This window comes from Pinus tabuliformis, chromosome X, assembly GCF_031772625.1.
Source record: "Pinus tabuliformis cultivar Carrire ecotype Pingquan chromosome X, CPIR1, whole genome shotgun sequence".
In the NCBI taxonomy this organism is placed as follows: Eukaryota; Viridiplantae; Streptophyta; class Pinopsida; order Pinales; family Pinaceae; genus Pinus; species Pinus tabuliformis.
Window position 1 is genome coordinate 944,612,719 of NC_142308.1, and position 11,791 is coordinate 944,624,509.

General features: G+C 39.3%; 1 pseudogene across 1 annotated transcript; it reads right to left on the reverse strand.

Annotated features, from left to right (window-relative positions):
* Positions 1–3,315: 3,315 nt before the first annotated feature.
* LOC149142813 (putative pentatricopeptide repeat-containing protein At3g23330 pseudogene) lies at positions 3,316–7,419 on the reverse strand (annotated as a pseudogene). Its single transcript, XR_016264780.1, has 2 exons — positions 4,213–7,419; positions 3,316–3,968 (listed from the first exon to the last, which is right to left on the reverse strand). The product of XR_016264780.1 is annotated as a putative pentatricopeptide repeat-containing protein At3g23330 pseudogene (transcript).
* Positions 7,420–11,791: the final 4,372 nt, after the last annotated feature.

Consider the following 11,791-nt stretch of genomic DNA (forward strand, 5'->3'; position numbering starts at 1 on the left):
TCATTATTACGTCAGTGTTCAACAAAGCAGAGCAGATATGAGTCGAGATGCAGAGATGATATCAAGATGGCATGATGATGGATGGATTGGCAGGTGGAATTCTCCCTAGTTGAGAGGGAGTGTTAAAATTGGAAACTAGGGCCAAATTCCACTTTGGACAACTCTTTTGAAGAAGATAGTTGTGGCAATGATTTCCTCTTTCCGAGAGGACCAAAATCAACCTAAAGATCACTAAATTTGGATAAGAAAAAATATTTATTTGCTTAGAAGAAATTCTATAAGTCATGACCTTATTAAGGCGGGAAAATTAAAATTTGAAATTCAAATTTGCCTCCAAAATGTTAAGGTCGGCTTCACTTGCATAAGGACAAATTGTTATATATATAGATGTCCTCCATTCTCATTACATACATCAACTTGTTGGAGAATATGTCTGAGGCAACCGTGGTTTTGGAGGAGGTCGAAGTTTTGTTTGTGGGTTATATTCTAGGGCCGAATCCCTCCCAGTACGATAGTCGCGACACATGAAGGTCAGGGCCAAGGTAACAAAAGATGTTTGTAAGTTTGTTTGTGGGTCCAAAGTACAGCAGAGGCAGGTCGAGGCATATCGAATAAATATGTAGATGATTTGTGTTGTGTTCTCCATGTTTAGATAGGCCGCAAGCCTTGAGATTATTGGAGGAGCACCGCAAACTTGTTCTGGGCTAGCTGGAAGGAACATTAGGCCCTATTCTAATCGCAGAAGTCAAGCTACAGGCAGGCAGGGCTGGCTACAAGAAGAAGGATGCTAGCCGTAGCAATTGAAGGCAATGAATGGACTGATGTTGTCTACGATCAAGCCCTAAACAGGGTCCAGATCCATAGTTGTTTCATCATTGTGTTTGACTACTCAATATATCACTATATTGGGGTTCATTATACTCAGAGAAGAAAGCCGCACTATCTGGACTAGGACCGAGGTCATTTTCAAACATTCTTTGTAGCTGCTTTGTCTACTATTGATATCTGGTTAGGGCAGAATTTGTCAACTATTGTAGCTTTGCTGTTAAAATTGGCAACTAGGGCCAAACTCCATGTGTGTCATCTTATTTATGGCAGTTGATATTTTCTTGGATTCCTCTCATCGAGAGGTGTAGGATTGATCTAAACAGCATCCGATTCCGATAGGTATTCATGGAGTTATGAATTTATTTGTGTTATAAGACAATTCATCAAGGTCGGCCAGCAACCAAATAAACCCCACAAGTGCTCAACGTTTTAGTATAAATGGAGATGACTTGAGAGTCATTTCACACACACTTCCATCTTGATTTCTCTCCACTTGTCTTGGGTTTTAGTGGAAGAGAAATCTAGGAGTGGAAGCCCTACACGTTGGAGTTAAAGAAGGCAGCCCTAACGCAGTCCTAGAATGCAGCCCTAACGCAGTCTTAGAATGCAGCCCTAACGCTATCCTAAGGCAACCCTAACGCAGTCCTAGAAGGCAGCCCTAACGCTATCCTAAGGCAGCCCTAATACTAACCTAAGGCAGCCCTAACACAGTCCTAGAAGGCAGCCCTAACGCTAACCTAAGGCAGCCCTAACGCAGTCCTAAGAAAGCAGCCCTAGCCGCAGTCCAAGCAAGCATCAAAGGAGCCCAAGGAACTCGGCTAAGGGAGAAAGGTAACTATATGGAAGCCGCAGCAAGAAGGCTAGGACAGCGAGGGAGATAAGGGCTAACCGAGCTGTTGTTAGAGGGCCGAGGAGCTGAGCTTGGAGGCCGAGTTGAAGAAGGATGAACGCAGGTATGTTTGGGGCAGCGAAAAGGTAAGGGAAGACTGTTTTGAGTGGGCTGTAGGTGACAGCGTGGGACTGTGGTAGGCCGCAATCCCTACCACCTCAAAACAGGGACAATGTGGAGAGTTTGAGGGCTCAAACATGCCTAGAACAACAGCGTGCTAGGGGAGGTGTACTATGAAGGTGTGTTGCAATCCTTGAGGGTTGTTTGTGGACTGATAGATAGGTGTGTGAGGTCTGCCAGATACCCTAACCAGTCACAATATAAGCAACAGTGTAGGCAGACTTGGAACAACAGTGTTGAAGGGACAACAATGCTAGTAAATGGGACAGCTGGGCTACATGGTGCTGCTAAGACACATGGGACAACAACAAGGTATGGCAAGGCTATTGGGACAGCAGCAAGGTATAGCAAGTTGTGATGGGACAGCAGCAAAACAATGGGACAAGCTAACATGGAATGGCTATGTCACTAATAGTGGGACAACAATATGCCACATAGGACAGCAGTGGCTAGCATGGTGCAACAATGGCACATGGGACAGTAGTGCAGCATAAGGTGCAGTAGTATGATGTGTACAGCATGGTCATGAGGTCCAGCATTGTGATGATGGGTGCAGCACGGTGAGGTGCAGCATGATGACGAGATGTAGCACAATGATAGGTGAAGGAGTCACCTTGGAGAATCAGTGGAAGCATCATGTCTTCAACTGATCTCATGTATCATCTTCTTAGAGATGATCTATGCTCTTATCTAGATAAGTCAAAGTGTTGACTTCTGTTGTAAATGTCCTCTCTCTCTCTCTCTCTCTCTCTCTCTCTGCTGAACTATTGAAGAACGTATAAGAAGAATTGATCAAGGGTTTCCCCACATTGGGGTTTGTTCTTGGCTAGCGCCACATCTTGTGTCCTCTTGTCTTTTGCGATTTATATTTATGTTCTATCTGCAGTTTTACTTTAATGCTGATGTGATTGCTAATCTAGAAAAGATATTGAGCTAACTGTGAAAATTGAAATAAATTGCTCTAAGCATAGAACATACCTAAAATTAACATTTGCCTAGGCTGCATCTTTGTCATTTCTATTTCTCTCTCTGCTGAATATTTGATATCAATAATAAGAAGATTTGATCAAGGGTTTTCCACATCTTGGGGTTTTTCCCTGGCTTGAGCCAATTCCTGAGTTCTCTCATCTTGACTTGTCTTCAGCATTTATCGTTCATGTTCTTTCCTCAATTACTATCACACTATAATGTTTTAAGAGATTGCTTAAAGAAATGAAAATCAAGCTAACATGAAGTAACTATTCTAAGCAAAGAACACGTTAATCCAAAATTAACACTTAGACCATAGACTATTCTTGTAAGTCACGAACATGCTAACAAACAAAAGGAAGAAAAAAAACACTATAATATGACAATTATTTGCCAAAAGCATGTACTAGTGTGTGTAATTATGTATGTAAATATAAAATATGTTCAGCTTGTATAATTGATAGAATTAAAGCCAATAATTATCACATCTCATAAAATCACCTGTCCTATTGTAAAAACTAAACTTATTTCGGAGAAAAATGCCAGTGTTCAACGTGCATTTACCATGCCATCCCCAGTCAAATTGATGCAGATACGAAAAAATTATCCTTCATCATAAACTGCCATTCCCTTCGAACTGTGGAAACAATACAAGCAGCGCAGAGTCCTTGTTTAAACTAAATTCCTAAATACAGATCATTTATTTTTATGAGTACACTAGTAAGCACGACACGTGGAAAGGCAACTTGCTTTGCCAACTTGGCCTTTGGAAATTACAATGACAACTTTCATGGTAGAATAATTGTCCATGAAACATTACATGGCCAATGTTCCCTGAATTTTGACCATACACAGACAATCCACGATGTGTTGTTGACAAAGCTCCTGCAAAAGAAACCAACTTGGCTTAATGCTATAAAATCGGATTCCTATTTTCAAAACCAAAGGGATACAACATATTTCTGAAAAATACATTCTTAGCAAATTTAACTATCTTTCACACTTAAATCACTTGGATTTGAAAATTAACCGTCTTACAAACCAAAACAATGTACAAAATAAAATTTGTAAAATACATATCTTCAGGATAGCCTCAGTCAAACTGAGTCAAATACCACAGATTCTGGTCCCAGCATCCACTGCCATTCTGCTCATAAGTTTTCTGTCAAATAGATACAAAAACTTGATCTCAGACTTTTGTGATCCATAATGATTTTTGAAACTGTCTTTCGAATTAATCTGATTAATCCGAAAGTCACATCATTATTTGGTTTGTGATTAATCCGAAAGACAGTTTCAAAGATACAAAAACTGTTGAATCTCCAACCAAAATATGTTCCTAATAAACACACTTCTCAATCATAAACTAAAATAATTGTTTTAGATCTAAACAAGAGATCCCATACATGTGCGAGACAACTTATTTTCCAACATGTATGGAAAGGTCAACAGCTCGGAAATACTGGAGGGAAAAGCAGCAATTATGGATCGTAATATGAAGAAATAACCCGCAGTTAATGGTGTCTATAACCTGCAGTTATGCATTTCTACTCTGACAATCCATAACCCACGCCTCATGCTATCCACGAAGCTTACTTGAACATTATACAGGTTGGAGCAGCTTTCTGAAATAGAGATCTGTCATCTCAATCAGTAAACGTAAAAAAAATACTGCATGTGGTTTCCAAAAATTGAAAGCAATGTCAATAATCTTCAGATTGACTAGTAGTCATGTACTTCAGTCTGATCTAACATTCCTTGTTTCAAATAGCATCACCAATAATCCCGGCAAGAACATAATCCATCCTTAAAATGATGGAACCGGTTGGCATCCCTCACAATAATTTCCCGCTCAGCAATCTTTGAAATAAATTTAGAAGCAGTATGGCAGTCACCACAAACACGAAGATTCTTGGTGATCCGGATAGGTGTGCCAGGCCTTGTGCTAATAAGTCCAAATACAATGGCCAGCTTTTCACTGTGGCTGCTAACCATCTCTTCTTTCAACTCTTCCTCCACATCATGCAGCACAAAATTTGTATCAGGCACATACCCTGCCTCTTTCATCTTTTCAATCAGGCTGTCCATCATCAAGTATATTTTATCTGCTTGTGGATGGGATCTGTCTGCTGCTAGGAATTCATGTGTTGTCTTATTTATTTCAATCCAACTGCATCCTGGCTTCTTTTTCAAACCCCGGTTTTTTATCATTGTTCTCACATCCTCTGCATTATCCCACTTGCCCGCAGTGGCATATATATTTGATAGCAGTACATAATAGCCAGGATTCTGAGGATCTAACTCAAGAAGATGTCCAGCAACACATTCTGCGAGGTTTATATTATGATAAATTCTGCAGGCCCCAAGCAATGCACCCCACACACAAGCACTAGGTTCTAATGGCATTGCTTTTACAAAGGCATATGCTTCTTCCAGGTTCCCAGCGCGACCAAGAAGGTCGACAATGCAAGCATAGTGCTCCAACCTTGGCATCATACAATAACCTTGACTCATGCAATCAAAGTATTTCTGTCCTTCCTCCACTAGGCCCGCATGACTGCAGGCAGTCAGGACTGCAATGAAGGTTATATGATCCGGTATCACATCTGCCTGTTGCATTTTGTGAAAGACTTTGATGGCATCCCCACCACGCCCATGGATGGCATACGCGGTGATCATTGCAGTCCATGAGACAACATCTCTGTGAGGCATTCGGTCAAACACTCGGCATGCATCTTCAATGTTCCCACATTTAGAATACATATCTGTAAGAGCACTTCCCACGGAAGAATATGATCCAATTCCTCTTCTAATTACGTAATTGTGGATTTTTTTGCCTTGTGGCAGAGCTGCTAACTGGGAACATGCTGACAGGACAGTGATGATGGCTACTGGATCAGGTTTTACTCCTACAAAATCCATATGATGAAATATTTTCAAAGCCTCACGACAATAACCATTCTGGGTATATCCTGCAATCATTGCAGTCCATGAAACAACATTCCTTGAGGACATTTTGTCAAACATCTGGCGTGCATCTTCTATTTCCCTGCATTTAAAATACATATCAATTAACGCATTACCCAATAAAATGTCTGACATAAATCCATTTCTAATTATGTAACTATGCATCTCTTTGCCCTGTTGTAAAGTTGCTAATCCAGTGCATGCAAGCAGAACACTCCCAATGGTAACAGAATCTAATTTATTCTCTTTTAGTTGCAGTTGACGAAACAATTTCAAGGCCTCATCATAAAGACCATTTTGAGCATAACCCGCAATCATAGAAGTCCATGAGATTACATCTCTTCGAGGCATTCTGTCAAATAACTCAATTGCTTTATTTACACTGCCACATTTTCCATACATATCTATTAGCGCATTGCCAACTAAAACATTAGACTCAAAACCATTGCAAATTGAGTAGCCATGGATTTCCATGCCCTGTTGCAAATGTCCTTGATGGGCACACTCAGATATAACACTAATGATGGTGACCAAGTCGGGCTGCACCCCTGCCATCTGCATTCGACGGAACAATCCCAATGTCTCTTCCCCAAGCTCATTCTGAGTATAACCAGCAAGCATTGTATTCCATGAGACCACATCTCTGAGAGATATTCCATCAAACACCTTCTCTGCGTCTCCCAAACTCCCGCATTTGACATACATATCTACAAGGGCATTAGTCTCAAAAATCTCGATTGCACATCCACTTTTAGCAATCAAACCGTGTATCTCCTTGCCCTGCTGCAGAGCTCTTAAATGGGCACACGCTTGGAGCCCACTAACAATAATATACGAGCTCATTTCCATTCCCTCTGATTGCATTCCGTGACAAAGCCTTAACGTCTCCTCAAAACACCCATTTTGGGTATAAGCAGAAATCATTGCATTCAAAGACACTTGATTTCGCTGACACATTTTGTCAAACACTTGGCGCGCAAAAACAATATTCCCACATTTCGCGTACATAGATATAAGGGCATTGGCCACAAAAACATTGGATTCGAGCCCACATACTCTTATATAATCATGGACTTCCATGCCTTGATCTACAGCAGCCAGTCTTGCGCAAGCCTTCAGAACAATGGGAAACGTATAATTATCAGGCTGAACGCCTACTGCTTGCATTCGGTGATATAGGGTAAGGACTTCCTCGTTGAAACCCAAACTGGCGTACCCTCCAATCATGGCGTTCCAAGAAAACATACTTCGTTTCGGCAATTTTTCAAAAACTCTGCGTGCGTCTACCAGGCCGTCGCAGTTGACATACATGTTGACAAGCTTGGCTCCCAAGAACACCTCATCCTTAATCCCTGTGATGAGCATCTGGGCATGGATTTGCTGGCCCTCTCTGAGAGATTTTGAAGCGGCACAGACATCCAAGAGAGCGCCGAAACCATGGGAATTCAGTTGCGTATCTCCAAATACAGCGAGGGCGTCCTTGAATCGCCCGGCTTTACACATTGTTCATTAGTCTGGATTCCTTGTAATAAGTCCGAATGCTGTGCAAGAAGTTGAAGTTTCAATTAATTTGGATTTGGATTCTGGTCGATAATATTTTTGTACATGTTTGTTAATTTTTTTCGATGATTTAAGATATGTAACAATTTTTCAATCTGGATGTACAAAATTAAACATCCCAAAAAAAACCGTTTTTTAATTTAGGTTTATATATTTATATAAAATTGAACAAAATTTCGTAGTGTCCACGCATAAAACTTACGCTTAGAGCATGCTGCTGCAGCATGGTAGAGTAATGTATTAAGTACATGCTGGCTTTGAGATTTATTAATGTGAAATAAGATGGGAAAGTAGTATATAAGAGGGGTGTTGTTTATGTAAGTTATAATTTATTTAGATGGTAGTGGTTTTTTTTATGGTGGAAATAGATTTAGCACCATCAAAAACCCTAGTACCCAAAATTTTGAAGTTTAACAATTATAACTAATGTTTCAAAAAAATGGCTGGATTTTGTCATAATAATTTTGCCAAAATTCTCATTAATTTCTAGACTAATTTATAAGTCTTTTTAGATTATGGTTATAAGAATAAGGTATGGCATGTGGGAGGTTTGAGCATGGTACCCACCAAAAATAAAGCTCACTAAAATAGAACCCAACATAAAATGGAACAATAGGCATTCAATTGAAATTCTAGACAAGCTTCCCTTTGAATTAAAAATAGAATATGATCTTGCATCACTATTTTAATTAAATATTGAGTAATGGTTAAAGTATGTGTTCTATGTATCACACTTTTAAAATAATTTAAAAATAATTTCTATTATAGTTTTTTATAATAAATAATTATTTATATAAAATTTAATTAAAATTATTTTTATTATATTTAATATGTAAAAATGGTTAAAAACTTACCTTCCCCAATTTTTTTTGTAAGCTTGGTAGATCCTCTTTTTTCATTAATATAGAGCAAATTTACACCACATAGAAGTGGCTAGGTGGCCTCAACTTGCCCAGTGGGAAACCAAGTCTATTGGCCACCTATTCGCATTATATGCCATCCAGTAGCAAAAAATCTTATGTCTCTTTATCCAAGCAATATAAGTTTCAGATTCTTGTCCACTTCCATACTCTAGAGTTCTACATACATATATAATTGTATAGACAAATTTAAAAGCTAACCACATATATAAACAAAACTATCAGAAAGTAGGCATGCTAATCATGTTGTTTAGCTAATGCTAATTCCACCGGTGCTGGATCTTTGGTATTCATACCAGGCAGCTTCATCTGAACCAAGATACATGGCAAGTGCTACTCAATTCGACCAAGGTAGATGTCCTATTTGCACAGTTGAAACTGCACCTTCTGAAATTCTTGCTTGTAATTTGGCATTCCTTGAACTGTGACTGGCATGCCTACCAAGATCTACTCCATCACCTTTCCCAATAGTCTTTTCATCAACGAGTATAGGTAGAGGTCTGTTTGAATTGGGTGATTATGCCTCTTGTATTTCCAGGATCCGGGACGAGTACTCTCTAGTCCTCCAACTCTATATGCGTCTCACTCTCCTGCTTCACTTCTGCTTCCCATTATTCTAACTAGTTTCGAATGTCTTCATTGGTTCCCTCTCGGTAAGTGGTTGTTGCTTCGCTAATTAAACGTTCAACAGACTTCCAAACCCGTCGGCCACCTGAAGGTCCAGGTTCTGTGTTGTGCCTAGTCTCTCGAGGTTTCTTACTGTGACCTCGGGTTTTTGCAAGTCAAGCCATGGTCTCTCTAACCCAGTCCTGTACAATGCGACAAACTGTAACCTGTTTGACCCTAGAGTTGCCTTGTGTCGGGGTGGTTTCACCACATGGCATACCTATTTTACATACAAAACGTGTAATTGACCAATTAAACTTAAATGTATTACAACAAAGTGCATGTACATAAGTGGTAGGGTTGTGTCACTCCATCCATCCAACTTCATACCCCCCCTGTCGATTGTAGTAGCATGCCCCTCATGGTCATAGGCGGGTTCCGTAGAGAGGACCGGGCCATGACCTACACCAGAGGTTGCACTTCCCAAAAGACACCCCCCTAGCAATTCTCTGACATGCAATGTCTCCCCAATCCCAGGTAAAGAGGTGCAACTACCTACAGGCCATCGGCCCAACCTGGCTAACATGCCCTTTGTTATCCGCCCAGCAAGCAAAAAGGGGACCCAACATAGGCGTCCACCCATCCCTTAGCCCCATAACGCCGCCATCACCAACCCTCCTTCCATAGCTAGTCTCAATTCCCTACCAGGTTCCCTCGCTGCGATAATTCTCCTCCTTCTCCCTCATTCCCGGCTCCCTACAAACCCCCCACCGGTTACGCATGGTCATGTTACAAAGGTTTCCTCTCAAAATGTGGGTGTAAAGGCAAGCATTAACCCCATAGCCCACCCCCCCAGCTTCTCCAATGATGTAATTGTGTCCTTCTACACTATGCTCCCTGCCTATAGCCATCAAAATTCCCATACGGAAAGGAGAATATTGAAGCAGAGCGAGATGGAGAGGGTGCCTATCAGGTGCCAAACGCAGAAGCAGAAGCAAACACACGCTACCAGCCTACACCCCAAACTCCTTACATCCTTACGATCCTTCCCCAAAATTCCTTCCATCTCCCTCAAACGAAACCTGAAACAGGGCAACATAATGAGATAAGAGAGATGGTCAATAACATACCCATTTTCCTTCGCGTGGAGACGATGGAGTTGTTGCTGCTCGTGGAGCCACTGAACTAGCTCGCCGCTCCAATCTCCTTGCTCACAGTCACTCTGGTACTCACCAGACTTCTCTCAAGGGTGATTACAAACTCCAACACTTCCCCTCCTCTCACTGCCACATTTCCTTAATGCAATGTTCAACATCATGCAAAGGGCCACCACACCCATCGCCTCGAGCATGTGGGAGGCGATGGTTTTGTACCTTGTAATACCAACCATTATCCCCATCTTAATGAGGTGATCCGTCTGCTCGCACCCCGATCAAGGGTACCTTCCGCAATTTTTGAATGCGCTAAACAAAACAAATTTGACTTTTAGTATTAGTGTAAACTAAAATTCCTTTTAATCCTACATTCTAAAGATTGGGAACCTAGTATTATCTTAGAAGTTACACTTCAAAATTTTCTCTCTTAAATTCCACACTCTAAAGATTAAGAATCTAGTATTATCTTAGAAGTCATACTTCAAATATTTAAAAGAGAAGCAAGTATTATTTAAGAACTCTTTCTTGGTAATTTCTTTTTTGGAAAGTTAAACTACATATGTGAAGCAAAATGTTATACATAATATTCATGTTAAACAGTCATCGGTTGATAGGCTTTGTAATCTCAAAACGAGAACTCTAATTCTAAAAATCCATATTTTATGTCAAAAACATCAAAATCAATTCCCAAATTGAAAAGTGATGTTCTCATAATCACATTTTTTAATAAGAGTTAAAATTTCAACATTTATAACCATGGCCTTCAAACCCCATAATGTTGCAAACAAAAACCTTAAAATCGACTCTTAAATAAAAAATCAATGTTATCAATAGCATTTGCTTTTTTCTTTTTATGGTTAAAGTTACAACTTGTTTGAGATTATGGCCTTGATAATAACTGGTACTATTGCAACTCAAACCTTAAAATCAATCCACAAATGGTTAAAATTATGACTTTTTTGAAACAATGGCCTTGACAATCGATAGGATTGTAAACAAAACCTTAAAATCAACCCCTTGATTAAAAAGTGTTGTTACAAGTAACACCCACAATTTTTTTAGCAATTACAATTACAACTTTTTTAAAACCACGACTTTAACAAATGGTACCATTGTAACTCGAATATTAAAATCAATTCTCAAATTGAAATGAGGTGTTATCTACATGTAACGCTCTCTTTACCCAATCTTAAAATTGCAAAATTTTAAAAGCATGATCTAAAATGTCAATATTACCACCAACACAATCATAAAACACAAGGAAAAAACACAAGGAGAAATAAACAAGAAAAATGAAGAGAAAAACCCATAAACTAAATTTTATAAATAAATTAACCAAAAATAAAAATGAACGCGGAAAAATCGCATAATTTCAATCAAAAGAAAATCCTAAAACATAAAAGTGTGTGTGTTTGTGTGAGGGAGAACTTTAAATCTATTTTTAAAGTTTTATATGTAGAATTTGAAGAAAAAGATTATAGTTATGAATGCATCTCGAAAAATACTAATTTTCAAATTTTCAAAAAACAATCATATTAGAATATATTAATGATTTAAAATCAACTATTTTACGGGTTTTTTTTGTGAAAATTATAAGCATTACAAAGAATATATATTTTGATAGAGAACATAAATTGTAGTTATACCTCTTATCCAGGGGCTTTCTTTGACGAAGCCTCCCTTTAAAACAATGTTTGCGCAGGAGGGTTGTGTTCTTTATCTACAAGAGCATCATTCTTTCTAGTGACAGATGGGCATGGGCATGGGATGTAATAATT